At 44.3% G+C, this 16,175-nt stretch overlaps 1 protein-coding gene across 2 annotated transcripts in view; it reads left to right on the forward strand.

The window, feature by feature from the left end:
* The first annotated feature begins 1,616 nt into the window (after window positions 1-1,616).
* The window catches only part of ACVR1 (activin A receptor type 1), a 54,694-nt gene continuing 40,135 nt past the window's right edge, over window positions 1,617-16,175 (forward strand). For both annotated transcript variants that reach the window (XM_075284388.1, XM_075284389.1), the window contains exon 1: window positions 1,617-2,008. The gene's annotated coding sequence lies outside the window, so the exon portion shown is untranslated. The remainder of the gene's footprint in view (window positions 2,009-16,175) is intronic.

The raw sequence follows: 16,175 nt of genomic DNA on the forward strand, positions 1-16,175 counted from the left end.
TAACATGTAATGGCCATCATTGTACACACTCGACATATCGTATTACCAATATATTGCAATGTGGTTTATTAAAGAAAAATACCGATTTTTTCATTTTTTTTTTCTACTTCTGCCACTGATCAAAACTGTACAATAGAAGTCTATGGAGAGGAAGTGAGGAAGAAGAGGAGAGATCACGATCTACTTTTCTGTCCGCATGTTCCGTGTGGACACCGCGCAGAGAGCACATGGACCCCATTATAATCTATGGGGTCTTTGTGCTTTCACTGCACACCACTTGCCAGTTCAGGGAGGTTCCTCATGCGGACTCCCTGAATGGATTTCCAAACGCAGATGTGAACGAGGGGTAAGACTCCACTCAGATCACTTTTTACATCCATTTAGCAGGTTCCTATAACAAATGTTTGTATTGGTCTTCTCTGAGTACTCCGGTTTCCTCCCATACTCCAAAAACATACTGATGGGGAATGTAGATTGTGAGCCCTACTGGGCACAGCGAGCAATGACAATTGGAAGAATTTACAAAAATAACCATCTGGTGCATCTTTTGTGCACATCCTCTGTTTGCTCCAAAGATGCACCAGATCCCCAATTCTGCACCTTGTTTGCCAGTTTTTGCAATGTGGTCGGAGGAGGGCAGAGAGCGGGATAGGGGGCGTCTCAGCCCAATATATTTATTATGGTTCACAGCAGAAACTGGTGCAAGTTATGGTATATATCGGATATTAACCCCAGCTCCTGACTGCTGTAGATTTCCATTCTGACAAATGGGTGTGCGTCTGATTTATTATGAGGCCAGAGCCAGTCGAGGCCTTTAGTAACGTCAGTCTTAAAGAGGTTCTCTGGTCCTAAATGGAATTTTCGTACTGATGAACTATAACACAGGATAGGTGATCATTATATGATCTGTAGGGGTCCAACATCCGGACCCTACACAGATCAGCAGCTTTAGCAGCTACCTGGCACTGAAAGCAGGTGCAATGTATGGGGAGTGCGTGCAGGGTGATCCAATTCAAGTAGTAGGAGGGTCAATGTAATTTTCCGGGACCCCACAGTGGACAGGGCTCCTATTATGGTCACTGCAGCTTATGTCACCTGGCTGGGCTTTCGGATCCCCACAGATCACATACTGATCTATGAAAACAGGTCCAAAACAAATGAAAAATGTCCATCTTCGTTTTTTCACAGTCGCTACTCTCCACAATGGTGTGAATATAGCCTACATGTTAGGTAGAAGCCCCTCATACATATTATTCACTGTAGCCCTGGATTTTTTAGTTTAATGCACTTTCCCTGTTGTCACCCAGCTTTCTAAGGATCAGAAACAGCCGAACAGAACTCAGAGGTTTGTATTGTAACTGTATTTGGGGGAAGGGCCCTCCATTAGCATAATCCCATTACACCAAGCCAAAACCTAATTAACCCCTATTCTTATTGTAATGAGTGTCCAGAGAGGTGGCAGAACCTGTCCCCATGCTCTGATGTGCCTCCCCCCTGCTCTTACCTGCCCCCTCCAGCCCTCACCTAGCCCTGCCTGCCTCATTCATGGAGCCAATTCCCTTCCCCTCTGCCTGGCCCTCCCCCTGCCTGCCCTCCCCTCTCCTCTGTGGAGGAAATGATGTGTAATGCCTGCTTAATTACAGCTGCAGACACCATTGGAGCAGCAGCCACTTCCTCCCCTCCAGACAGTGTCCCGGGCTCGGGCTCTTTGCACACAACTTTTGCCCGGTCCTTCCCGTTGGATTCCCGGGGTGATTGTTCCTGCGCCCCAGTGAGTGGCGGGGTCGGAGGGGCGGGAGGTCTTCTCCTTGTCCTGGGTGCAGGGGGAGGTGTCCTGCCTGGAAGATGAGGATTGCTGCAGGGGAAAACCTCCTTCCCATCCGCTGCCGCTGCTGTGATTGCTCAGCCCCATCCATGGCCAGTCTATGGGATTGCTAGGAGGACGGAGCCCCCGATCAGCTGTACTCCCGGCATCAACAGACCCCAGGCAACATTGTAACCAGCAGAGGTAAGTCAGGGGTCTGCAGAGGGGACTCTGCAACAATGTACCCAGTGCATGGACACAATAGGAGGGGTTACATGGGGCTGCGAGTCCTGCCCTGCCTGCTGGAAGGATCATCTGCAGAGCTGGGACTGAGGTTCTGCAGCAGCTGAGATGAGTGGACAGGGGTCTTCTTTGCAATGGCTTCCCAAGTGGTGGTGACACATCGAGGGTCTTGCACAATCACTTACTGCATGGCAGACCCTGGTGGCCTCTTGTGACTCACTTGTTTAGGCGGTGGGATCTAGGGTTTGGGTCACAGGTACCTTTTGAAGGTGGTTTTCAGAGCCCCACTACTGTGTACGTATGTAAACAATACTGTATATATGGTGCTGTGATATGTATAGGGGTCTTCTCAAGTCGTGGGGTCTCATTAAGGGTCTTGCATAATCAACCTACTGCATGGCAGACCCTGGTGGCCTCTTGTGACTCCCATCGGTTCGGTGGCTGGATCTAGGGTTTGGTCACAGAAGGTGGTCTTGTCCCTCAGTGTAGTGGTCTCAGATCCCTACTACTTTGTATGTAAACAATACTGTATATTCTATATGGTGCTGTGACATGTGGCTGGGTCTCATGAAGGGTCTTGCACAATCACTTACTGCATGGTGAACCCTGGTGGCCCCTTGTTTAGGGTTTGGGTCACAGTTACCACTGGAGATGTTCTTCAGGTATAAGATCAGTATTACTAGTGAGTATGTACAGATGTAAACAATGCTGGATATATACTATATATAATTGTATAGGTTAGTGAGATGTACAAGAGGCTTTCCAAGTTTTGGGGACACACTCGGGGTACTGCATGGTATACCCCGGAGACCTCTTGGGACTTGCTTGTTTGGATGTTTGGGTCTGGAGTTTAGGTCACAGTTACTATTGTATGCGGTCATTAGGTGTAAGATGTCTGCTACTGTGTGTGTATGTATGTTAACCGTACTGAATATATATAGTGTATATATGATAGCCTGTGCACACTTCTTATGTCTTATTGTATAGATTCCCGGAATAAGCATGGAGGGCTTCTAAAGCGCTGGGGTTTATGTGTGTTGTCTTTAAGGCCTAGAACGTTATTTAGCCTAGCCCCTTGTTGTATACTAGACTACAGTACAGACTTTGTGTACAATAGAGATCCAGACCCTGTGACATCTTCAGTACCCTCAGGTGGCGGTGCCGTGGAGTCTGTGTGGCCTGGGGCAAGAAAGACCTTGCATACAGTCTCTTGCAGTATTGAAGACCTTAAGGTCCTCCTCCTGACATCTTACAAGAGGATGGACCTCCATGTGGGGCCTTGGTCAAAGTTATTTCCTTGTTGTCTCCTGAGATGTGTTTGGGGGTCTTCTCAGGTTGTTGAGGCACATACGTGCTTCCCAAAGTGCTTGGGACAGTCAGACACTGCACATGGTATCTTGCAGCACAGCAAAAGCCCCAGCTAGCTGGAATACTATACAAACATATTGTGGGAAGAGAGCCAGCGTTCCTCCCGGGAATTTCTTCGTCTGCTGCTTGCTATGTTTATCTGTGTGGGTGGATGGAGGTCTATGAACTACTAGGCAAATATATTTCTGTTGCCGTCTTTATATTTAAAGAGCTGGGGAGATGTGATGGAGGGTGGGAATACTGGAGACAAACATCCCTGAAATCTGATGCTTCCCAGACCTCATATATTATAGTCCTGTAATGTCAGTCTGCTCCAGTAATATGGGAATGTGACTCTCATCTTCTCAGGACAGAAGGCCGGGCCCTTCAGACGCTGGGAACTTGCAGGGTCCTGTTTCTGCAATTACAGATTCTAGGACTGGCTGCTGGTAATTGTAGTTCTGCTGCGGCGTGACGTATTCGCTTGGGAACTGTGGGGATCCGTAATATAATGCACTGCTATGGGTCCATACTGTACCTCCAGGCTTTACAAATGGTGGCACGTTCTTGTACACTTCGTATTATGGCGGAATTCTGACATTGCAGAAGGCTCATGAAGACTGGCATCCTGTATGCCAGTCTTAATAAAGTCCAAACAGGGACAGGACTCGACTCCAGCCTCTTCTTAAATCAGGTGCAGTTCTGTGTGCCAGAATGGAGACAAAGAATTTCATTATGTCACATGCTAGAAAACTGACATGAGATAACTGTCAGGCCAATGCGTCCTCATCCCAGCCCTGCCCACATTCACACCATGTTGCTCGAGAGGTCAAGAACATGGGTTGTGGTGCACCAAATGTGCTTGGAACAGACACTGTACGGTCACTGCTGGACAGGCTCCGTATTGGAATGAATTCTGGCCTCTGGAGCCATTGAAGAAAAAATTAAAGGGGTTTTCAAGGACTTGCAAACTGTCCAAAATCTGACACTCAGGACCCCCCACAGATTAGCAGCATTGGATAGTCAGTGATCACTGCTTCTTCTTCACAGACCAGTGATGACATGTTCGTTCGTCATTTGACCTATTCGTAGCTCAGTCCCATTCAAGTGAGCTGCAATATCAAGCACAACCACTGATGTATGGCACTGTGCTTGGTTGGTATTTAGCTAAACAGTCTGCAGAACTCCCAAGACACTTCAGTCTTTTCATGCAGCTGATCTGTAGGGGTCCTGGGTATTGGACCCTCCTCATATTATCGATATGTAAGTAAAGGCTAAGTTTGTTTGTTTTTTTTTCCCTAACAGTATGTTTTTGCATGGATTTCCTCCCATTCAACAAACACTGGGAGAACATACAAGCTCCTTACAGATGTTGTTCCTGGTGGGATTCGAACCCAGGACTCCAAGGCTGCAGTGCTAACCACTGAACCACCGTGTTGCCCCTCTAAGTTCACATCTGGGCATAGTTCTCCCTCGTTCGGGTCCACTAGGCTGAGCTGGACTGTTAACAGATGAGACCCACGAACAGTGACGTACCACATAGACTATAATTGGGTTCGCTGGGTGTCTGCTGTTTTTATACTGAAGCTTTGCTGGAGTCCAATGTGGAAAGGTCCTGCACGGAATACTTTTCTGACGGAGATATATGTATATATAATATGCAGAGTTATCCTATGGCCCCCTTCATATATCCGTATACGCTGCATCCTCTTGCAGATCTGTATTATTGGCTCTGCCTTTGCACTAACTGGCAAGTTCACAGCTGGCTGCAGAAGACCTGATTACCTTGCAGATGTCTTTATTTGTTAGCAGAGGACACAAAGGGGTTAAGTCAATTAATGTACATACTAATAGGGGTGGGAAGCCCCCTCAGCCGCCTGCCTGAACCCCCCCCCCCCATATCCTGTGATGATGAGCAGCAGACATTTACATTTTAATTACTCTTGCCTCCATTCCTTGTGGATAAGCCTCTGTCTCTTCTCCTCTCTCGCTCCTTTTTTTTGGAAGCAGATTGGTTTCCCATGAAAGGTGTCTGAGGGGCTCAGCTCAGAGGTGATCAGTGTGCAAACCATATCTCTTTGTCATGCAGAATGGGCTGCAAACGTGACTTGCACTTTCCTGTTGATTTGAGCTCAGACATGCTTGGAGATAAGCGTCGCACAATAGACAGTGTGTCTGGGGCTCTTCACTTCTCCTTTGAAGTAACCCACCGCTAACCGGCCTCAATCCAGGGCATTAATTGATTTCAGATAAAGTTTTGGCTCACGCTGTGCATTGTGAAGTTGAGAAGGCGGCGATTGGAAGGTCACAGCGCAGACAACCTTTATTGTGTATTTTTTTTTTTTTTTTTTCAGACGCGGATTCATTTCGCTGCGTTGTCAGCGCCTGACTTATATCATAACGTTTTTATTTAGCGTCAATGTATTTTGCAGCTTGAAAGCCAAAAATGAGTGACTTAACCCCATACCTGCGGTGGGGGAAAGACTTGACGTAAGGTCTATAGGATGGCAGCTGCTAAGGGATCATGGACGATATCAAATTAGAGTAATATGGAGCCCGATGCAAATCTGTGAGACCCTGGTCTGCAAAGGGACTGAATACTTATGGATAGGTAATCTGTATCATATTGGTGAGGGTCTACGCCCGTCATAAGGCTAAAATATTGATACCCTATTATCAATATAAGATCGGGGGAGGTCTGAACCCAAGACCCCCACAGATCAGCTCTTTAGAAGTCAAGGTTCACATCTGCACCAGTTGCCGTTATAGTCAAGATTCATGGACTATAATGGGGACTGATGAGTATCCATTACTTTCCCCTGACGTCCCGGACAAAGTCCTGTTTGCAGGACACAGATGCAAATGTAGCTCTAACCCCCCCGTAAACACGCGAGTGTGCTTCCAATATGAGGCAGCCTAATATGCTCATATATTGCATTTGAAGCCAAGAGGTACAAGTTGTTCTCCTAAAAACTACTAAACCAAGGCCTGACATGGCGGCCTCCAGAGTTCAGTCTTGTATATCCATTTATTGGTGGTTATATTACAGGCGGATAGACATGAATATATTTACTGACTAAACATTGTCTTGGCTCCACCTGTCTCGTCTAGTCCTTAACATGCAAAAGGAAAAGGCCTGAGGGAAGGAGGTTGGGAAATAAGTATATAGAGCGGATTATAGGAGGATGTTGATCTGTGGTAGTTCCTGAACCTGCGTTCATCACTGGCTCCATTCATTTCAGTACGAGGGCGGTTGAGCATCATTGGTTTCATTGCTTACTTACATAGCGCCATCCTATTCTGCCGCACTTTACGGACATTGTCAGGCACTGTCCAATATAAGGCTCACAATCTACATTCCCTATCAATACGTCTTTGGCATGTGGGAGGAAACCCATGTAAACACGGGGAGAACATACAAACTCCCTGCAGATGTTGTCTTTGGCAGGATTCGAACCCATAACTCCAAGGCTGCAGTACTAACCACTGAGTCAGATATGGAGATTGCCATAGAAATAAGAAGTCTGGTATATGTGTCACTTGCAATTCATATATTGTCTGTGAAGACGATTAATGTGCCCCATGTGCTGGTTGTCAGGGGGGTGGCAACAATCATGGCTATGTATTAGATGCAGAGTAAGGGTACTAAATGGAGGTTTTGCACTGGGTGAAGGAAAGCCTGGCTAGGGAATCTATCATAAGTTTTGACTCTCTCTTGGCAATTCTAGATAGTTGAAGAGTAAACCTTACTAGTTGTATGGACATGTTTCGTTCTACCTCATTCCATTATTGCAAGTGTCCTTTGAGAGTTGCCATACGGTGAGGTCTCTGCACGAAAAGCTCCAGAATATCTTACCCCCTGCTTTTGAGTGATGACCCTTCACAAAGCTACAACTGTCAATCAAGATCAGATAGAAGGGGGTCAGAATGCAAAGACCCCAGGAGATGTCACAGCATGGTACGGCCACCTGTGATCATGGAGTGAGATGGATTAGCATCATAAAATGGGCAGATTACTGTGTCCTTGTCAAGCCATCATGTCCTGCTGTAGGGTAGTAGGGTGCCATATGGGAAACCTTCCAAGTGTCCCTGTTTTTTGGAGAGTCAATCTCTATTTTTGTTGTTTGTTCATTAAATGCCATCTTGATAATGGATTCATGTGCATTAAGCAGAACTATATTGTCCCATAACCTATGTTCCCTGGCGGTATATTAGACCCCGGTGTATAAGTGATCATATGGTGCTGATATTTTGACAAACCTATTCAAGCCTATAGAGATGGAACCCAATGCTAAACTTTCACCTATCAAATTATGTGTCCTCCTTTGATGGCCCAAAAATTTGGCTTGTATGGAGGATCAGGCGCCATTTTAGTAAATTTTGATGATTTTATGAATTGCGTTGCCTCTGGAGTAACCTAAAATCTCTCCTGGACGGCCCAGACTATCTGTATCAGGAAGGAGGATGTGGCGGAACGTCCTGTGTCTGCTGACGGGTAACAAGGAAGCCGCAGAGTGTTTACATTTCGTGCTGTGCCAAATCTGTCCAATATTTAACCTATATAAAGTGGCTTAGCATCTTGTTCCCCATGTGTAAATAGAGACCTGGATGCGCCATCTATTGTTAGCTTTGTCCCATTAGTGACCTTTAATAGGTAAAATACTGCATAGAAAGCCGACTTTTTTAATGCTATTATTTGGTTTTCCAGAGAAGCAAAACAATTTCTTTTTTGCATTCAATCAGATTCTTCCCAATAAGTGTGAACTTGCCCTAATAGATCAATACCTGCTGCTAATAGGCCAGCAAACAAAGGCTAAAAGAGCCATTTACATGTGTTAAGTAGTTTATCAGAGGGGGTTGTGTGAGGAACTGGTGGGCGAGGTAGACTGAGAAACTGCTCTCTGTAACAACAAGCCAGGTTAGTGCAAAAGTAGCCAAACTCACATGGTGGCGTCCATGGCAAAATCTGCAGTTGTTAAAGGGAGTCTATTACCAGACCCAGCATATCACCCCAGCCCTGCAGATAGATAGGTTAGTGTCACCAGAACCAGCATATCACCCCAGCCCTGCAGATAGATAGGTTACTGTCACCAGAACCAGCAGTCACATACTGGACACTGGTAACCTATTGAGCTAAGTTCCTTATGTGGGTTTAATATCCTACAGTTCTTGGGCAACGCTGATGTAATATGTATGGCCAGCTTTACTCCGGTAATAAATACTGCCTATTGTTAAGTAGACTTGCCATCGACTTTTATTTGCTGTTTTTCTATCTGTATATTCCATGGCTTGGTCATGTCTGCTCAGCTGTGATCGCGGCACGTTCCTGGCTTGCCTTACATCAGAGCTCCATTCACAAGGCCTTGCCGGGCTGATCTTCTGGTTTCTCCATTAACCATCCTTTGTGGCACTTCATCTCTGAAATACCTTTTAGCACTCTGGAAAAAAAAGGCAGTAAAAAATGGATTCATTCCACCACAGGAAAAGATGTGTGAACCCACTCAGCTCATAAAAGTGCACAGAAAGCTCCAGGATTTCTACATCAGAACATGTCAGCGTTTTGGAAAAGTGCCTGGAAAGTATTACAAATGGAGTTTTGTGTCCCCCTTCTCCATTTATAAGGTAGGAGAGGAGCTGAAGGTGTTTGAAGTGCAACATTCCTGCACTAATGTGCCTGCTCAGATAGTCTGGTGCAGGAGGAGGAGGCGGCCATGATGAGTTTTTACTCCTTCTGCCAAGAGATTGAAGCGAACTTGTTATAGGACAATAAGCAGTAGATCGGAGCTATTGAAGGGTGTCCAGGTACGGATAGACTGGAGCAGTATACGTCCTTTACATTGTACTCTTAAAGGGGTTGTCAGTATGTCTTTGTAGGATGGGAGGAAATCCACGCAAACACGGGGAGAACATACAAACTTCTTGCAAATGTTATTCCTGGCGGGATTTGAGCCCAGGACTCCAGTGCTGCAAGGTTGCAGTGCTAACCACTGAGCCACCGCGTTGCCCCAATCTACATGTTTTATTAACAGACCTGTCAATCAAGTGGAGCTTGTTCATGGGAAGTCAGAGATCGGCCGCCTAGTAGTGAAGTGCTGCAAAGTAATGTCAGGGCCTCCTATTACGTTAATGCCGCCCATAGTTGGGGCCCCATGAATATGCTGATAACATTTAAGAAAAAATACATAATTTTTGGGTCATGGCAGCCGAGCTCAACACCCAGTCACTGGTTTCCCGTATTGTGGGGGAAATATGAAAAATTTTAGTCCCTGATGGTACTGAGGGCGTAGACTAAACAAACCCTTATGGAATGTTGTAAGCTTATCAGACCGAAAACCGCCCCAAGCAGTTCTGCATTGACATCCACATCATGTGTTTTCACCTATCCTTAAGCATCCAATTTCCATTTCTCCAATGATCCTAATTGTGCCTTTAGTTTCCCGAATAAGATGTTTAAATTTATTCCGCGAGTCATCCGTTGCATTGCCTCCCCTACACAAAGGTCCCAGTTGAAACCAAACTATGGCTGCAAAGTCACTGCAGCAGGAACCTCCCCCCTCCAGGTTAGATGCTAGAATGGAGACAGTAAAATCAGGTGCTGCCTGGTGTGCTGTGGATCCCATAGGTGGCATTTTAAAGTTATAAAATAGTCATGTGGGCGCTCTTGGTCTCGGGAGTAGACATCCATGTCTGCCTTGTCTGTCAACTCCTCCAGCATTTGGCTTCATGTGTGGGGAAGTTGCACCAATCGGTGCACCTCACATAATATGCCACAATATTGGTTTGTAAGCCAGGACTGATTGTGGCTGCAGTCAGACTACCGTTTGGGGGCCCCGTCCTCCATTCTAAATAAAAAGTCTCCACTTTTTAAGCAGATAGGGTTTCCAGTTTTCGGGTCCTCGCGTATGAACCTAGCATACCATAGGACCACACTCAAGTGACTTTCTATTGGAATCAGAGGTGTAGCTTGGTGCTCCTGGGCCTCAATGCAAAATTTGCAATGGGGCCCCTCTTTATGGTGTGCTATATAAAATGGTGATGTGTTATTGGCCCCCCTCAGGGTCTAGGGCCTGGTGCTACCGCTGCCCCCCTATAGCTATTCCCCTGACTGGTAGTACTCTCTATTTTATAACTGTGTATATGTTATGACTGGTTGCCTTAAAGGGAATTTCCAGGTTTTATTGCTTGATAACCTATCATTAGGATAGGTCCTGGAAATCCCTTTAAACGTCAAGACTGGGGGTATACATGGGAAAGAACCTTAGATTTTGTGTCCGGCTGCTTCAGGATACAGAATTCTTTTACTCATACTAAGTAAGAGAAATGATATAATTTATGTGCAATAATAGAGTCCATAACAAGACGCTAAATAAGATTTTCCTAGGATCCCGGAATCAGTCCGGCCTGGTCAATTTCAGTGTTTATGACGTTCCTGACTTTTGTGCTACGTCGAGGTCAAGTGTTGATTTTTATCAAAATTGCTTTATGCAAATATTTATTTTCTGGTGTTTTTTCCTAAACTCTGGTGGGGGGATGTTGGAGGTGCAGGGGGGGGGGAGAGGGTAATTGCTGTCATATGATGCTCGGAAGGCAAGAAATCTCCGACTGGAAACTGGAATTAGATGCTATAATATCTGCAGTGGTTTTGTAGAACGTCTGGATTGTGTCACGATGGGGAGAATAGATTCCAAATCAAATGGCAGGTTAGACTGATTAAAAGAAATGCGGTTTCTGAAATTTTTTTGCGTGGGATGATGGAGATGTAATTTTTTTTTTTTCTCCTGATAAAAATGTATTGTAATTTTTACTTTGCTAAATTTGCATGTACGGTTTTTCTTTTTTTACGTTGTGAAATGTGATGGTTTATTCATCTGTGAAAGCTGAAGAGGCTGAAATTAAATTGTAATGTTAGATATCGCATCGCTGCAATGTTGTAAACCCAACAGCACATACACATAAGAGCGGGCCCCACTGGGTGGCGTGTACTTGTACTCACTGTGTACGGGGGCCTCTAGGCTGGGTATATAGCATGTCTAAGCATCATCCTTTCGCTCTTAGTAACAATGACAGATCTGCAGAGGGCTCTGGCAGCAGTTTATACCCACCTCCCCTTTAAGAGCATGTTCACACTACTGGTATAAATGTCCTTTGCTCTTATCTAGCATCCTATCATCTAGGTTTAGTTTCAATTGACACAATTGTAACAACATGATGGAATCTTGCCTGCACGCATAACTTTTTTTCATGTATATAATATATATAGAATATAATTTTTTACATCTGCATCAGTCACTTAATATCCTCATCCTATTATGGATGAGAACAACGGACATTGATAATGTTATTGGAGTTCTTTATTTCTGTTCAATTTGAATAATTGTTGTGTAGGATTATTGATCAAATATTTTGGCAGCCTCTTAAAGGGATACTATTATGAGAATCCCTTTAACTAAGTACACATCGGAATAGCCGTAACAAAGGTTATTCTTCTTCTCTTACCTTTCTTTTTCTGATCTGCGCCGCCGTTCCTGAGAAATATCATCTTTCTTCCATGTGTAAATGAGTTGAGGGAACACCCCCAGTGCTGTCTGAAAACGCTCCAGCGACGCCTCTGTCTTCTTCGGTCCGCCTCTTCACCGGGTCATTGGCCGCATCTTCAGCTAAAAGCGCCGACTGCGTGTGTCCGTTGGTCATTTTCCTGTGGCCTCTTACACGAGCGCCCGTTCGGCCACAGGAAAATGGCCGACAGACATGCACAGTTGGTGCTTTTGGCTGAAGGGGCGATCCGGAGAAGAAGACCGAGGCGTTGCTGGAGATTTGTCGGACAGCACAGGGGCTGTCTGAAAATTCATTTACATATGGAAGAAAGAAGAAATTTCTCAGGAACGGTGGCGCGAATCAGAAAAAGAAAGGTAAGCGAAGAATAGTCTTTCTTAAGGCTATTCCGACGTGTACTTGGTTAAAAAAAAGAATCCCTTTAAATAAATAGTCACCCAGTTGTGTGTTGTGTTGGTTTTTGTGTATTTGTGTGTGGGTTGTTTTTTCTTTGTTTCGTTGATCTCATCAGTTGTAAGTGAGTAGGATTGTTGGATGTTTTATCTACTGATAACCAGACAGAACAATTGGAATCCAAAGAACCATGACTTGGCATACATGACAAGAAGATGTTAACGTTTATTTAACATTCTCAATAGACTTATCCCCCAAGTCTGTTGTCTCAGTCAACAACTTGACCATCTTGTCATCTGGACCTTGTGCTTAGATGTTTGTTTTTGTTTTGGACTCCAGTTGTTCTTCCATAGGGGATATGTCAGCCCCAGGATGGATGGCGTATAAAGTTTTGGGCAGACTGTAGTCCTCCACTACATGCCTTCTAGTGGAGATGACTCTTATGTTCCTCATATCTGATATTCGGATATACTTGCCATATATTACATCCCCTATTGTATATGGCCAGCAATAAAACATCCTTATCGGATAACTTCACAAAGTCGTGATCAAGAGTTTGGGCGTTTTTGGGACTTCTCTGCTATTTTTTCGCTCCAGAAATGGCGCCATGTTTGTCCATGCACTGGAGCTCAGTCTTATTCCTTTCCCTAGTAATAGAGCTCAGTCTCATTCACATATTATATAAATGACCATATGACCTGCAAACATTCGAGAGTAGCCAAAAACTCCCCAAAAACCCTAGGGCCCATTAATTTCCCTCTACACCTCAGTTGTCAACCGACCAGCAACCAGGACTCGTGTTGAGAAAGAAATGTATCTAAATATATCTATAAAATTGTTTGTTTTTGGAATTTTTTCTATTTATTAATTTGTTTTTTTGCAACATTCTTTCCATAAGAACCATTTTACAAGACGATCCGTCCCTGTATTTTTCTTACAACTTTTCTTCTCTATTTTCTTTTTCTCCTAATGTGGTTGAAGTTAAAATGTATTCCAGTCTGTGTCTACACGCATGGATGGCCAATATGAAATTGTTTATTAATTTGCATGGCATTCAGGCTGATGGCCACGGATGGAGTTGTCTAGACAGAAGTAGCCGTCAGTGATTAAGCGCACGCAGTGTTTGTTCAGGTGAATTTTACAGTGTAATTATTTGCTCATATGGGAGGTGGACTATCGGAAAGCCATGTTTTTTAGCTTGTTTTTATCTGGAGATGTCTGGGGCGAGCTTTTCCTCCTATTGATTCTCATGATCTGTGGCGTATGATAAAAAGCTTACTTAAATGACACCAGAGACAGCTGTCTATCTCGCCAGAACATATCTGTGCCTGGTTAATGGCGCCAGGATCCTTCTACCCCCCCCCCCCCCCTCCTTCCCTCTTTCCTTCTTCCTCAATACTAATCTGTTACAAGACCTCAATAATATTTGCTTAATGCAGAGACTTCTCCCTATAAATTCTATTATCTTGTAGCAAAAGCCCCAATCCAGTTTCCGTTTTGTGTCCTTGCAATTTTTAAGATGCCCCTTGTACCTTTCTATGGGCAGTGCCATAATATATGGGGAATGTCTATTTTTATAAGATTTCTGGCAGAAGGAGTTGTGATATAATTTCAGTGATTCTCTATGGAGAAAAAAGTTGACTTGTGACTATTGCAAAGTTTTAATGTTGTTGCCACAATTTTTATACTGCCATGTATTGGGAGTCTATAATACTGTCTGCTATGGATATCTGAGCCTGTTGTGTACGGCCAGTGTCCATTGCTTTAGAGATGCCATTCCTTATTACGCACCCATAGACATTCTGTATAGCCATGCACACAGGTATGAGAAAATAAAATCCAACCAAGTTCCTCACTGTCTTCATAGCTGTTGCCCCCTATCGTAAGTCAAGGATGGAGGTCCGGGAGGAGTGCTGAATTTTCTGGCTTATCTCTATAGATAAGGTACCTATATTGGCTAGTATATATGGAAGCATGGTGGCCATACACCTTAGACAGGTGTCGGGTTAATATGCTGCTTTTGGTGGGATCTTGGCCGTCTAATGCAAATTAGATGTGTGGCTGATGTTAGTTCGGGATACACTGGGATTGGACATGTTAAATTTCGGCATGCTCCATCCCTTGCTATCAGTGTCTGGCTTTTTTTTTTTTTTTTTTTTTAAGTTCATTTTGTAATACAAAATACCATATAGATAATAAATATAATTTAATCTATAAGGATATTAATTTTATTACATTTATTTTAGAATTTATTTACTTTTATTTAATTTTCCTGACCTATTTTTATTCAGCTTGGAGACATGGTGTTTATGGAAATAGTAGCCTCCCTGTAGATAAGGGTAGAGTCAGCAAGACTGCTGGTCTAGAAGAGGAAACGCCGATAAAGTCTGCAAGTGACTATCAGTAACCCTTAGAACAATATAGTGTACGCTGGGTATGTCTGTGCCAGTTGTAGGGAGACGGCAGCTGCGGGGGACAGCATGCAGGCTATACAAAGGGGTCTATATGTTATATAACTGGCATGTACTTTAGCTTATGGTGAGACCCCATGTGGTGCAGAATCTGCACTGAAAATCCAAAGCAATTCTTCCTTGTCTGAATGTGGTCGATGGTTTCATGCACAAGGCAAAGTCATGCCAATGGTGGTGTCCTTATAGAGCCATAGGTGAGGTCCTTCTTTGTATACAATTGGAGGTACAGTGTGGACCACCAGACCTCCTGCATACAGGAAAATATGCTTCAGAAAATACAAAACCTATATTGCCTGCAATTTCCAGACTGAATCTGGTTTGGAGAGCTGGACTCCTTGCATTAGTGATCTATGATATTGGGAGTCTTTGCTACTTTACCCTATATACAGTACAGGACAATATAGCAGCGGAAAGGCAAGACTCTTAGTATTGTGGTCACGATGATGCAAAGAGCACCAGTCTATGGACCAGATTCAGGATTCTAGGAAATGCCGGCAAGATTTTCTGGACCATATTTGCCAGCACATTACAACTTAAAGGGTATTCCCATCTCAAGCATCTATGGTATCTATATCAGGACTATCTACAAAGCCAGATAGTCCTGATAAGATAGCCCCAGAACTAGACACAAATTGGGAGGGAAACACGGTGGCTCAGTGGTTAGCACTGCAGTGGTGCTGGGATCCTGGGTTCGAATCCCGCCAATAACATCTGCAAAGTGTTTATGTTCTCCCCGTGTTTGTCTGATTTCCTCCCATACTTAAAAGACATACTGATAGGGAAAAAATGTACATTGTGAGCCCTATATGAGGCTACATAAAAAATAAAAAAAAAATAGGAGGGAAGTTAGAGAAATCGCTGGGCGGCCCCCATACTATGCAGGATAAGGGACCCCCATAGGGTCCATAGTTTGGATCTGCACCTATCCAGTGCATGCACCATAAAAGTCTGAAATAATATCCCTTTAAATGTGTTGTATCCTGGCTGATGCAATGGCAACAAACAAACAAACAAACCCGGTTTTTATATGCGGCCGAGATTATATCTGCGCCGCTCAGAATAATATTTGTTTCCATATTCAGATTTCTTTTTCTGCCTCGAATTGTTGGATGTAGTAAGCGGACCAGTTCCTATTTTGACGTCCGGCACAGCTGTCCCCAGGAATTGGAAAGTTAATATTCCGAGTATATAAACCACAGAGGCTACCGAGCTATCTATGTCTCAAACGTTCGTGTGTTGCTACAAATATCCCCATTTTTAGACTGTCGGAGTTGTAGCGGCTTCTGGTGCCGGTGCCTCAGCCTCCCGTATCCATGTTTTTTGGCCCGGTTTATTTAAATGAGCAGCTGTGCATTTGTTCCCTC

Source organism: Leptodactylus fuscus, chromosome 8 (genome assembly GCF_031893055.1).
Source record: "Leptodactylus fuscus isolate aLepFus1 chromosome 8, aLepFus1.hap2, whole genome shotgun sequence".
Classification (NCBI taxonomy): Eukaryota; Metazoa; Chordata; class Amphibia; order Anura; family Leptodactylidae; genus Leptodactylus; species Leptodactylus fuscus.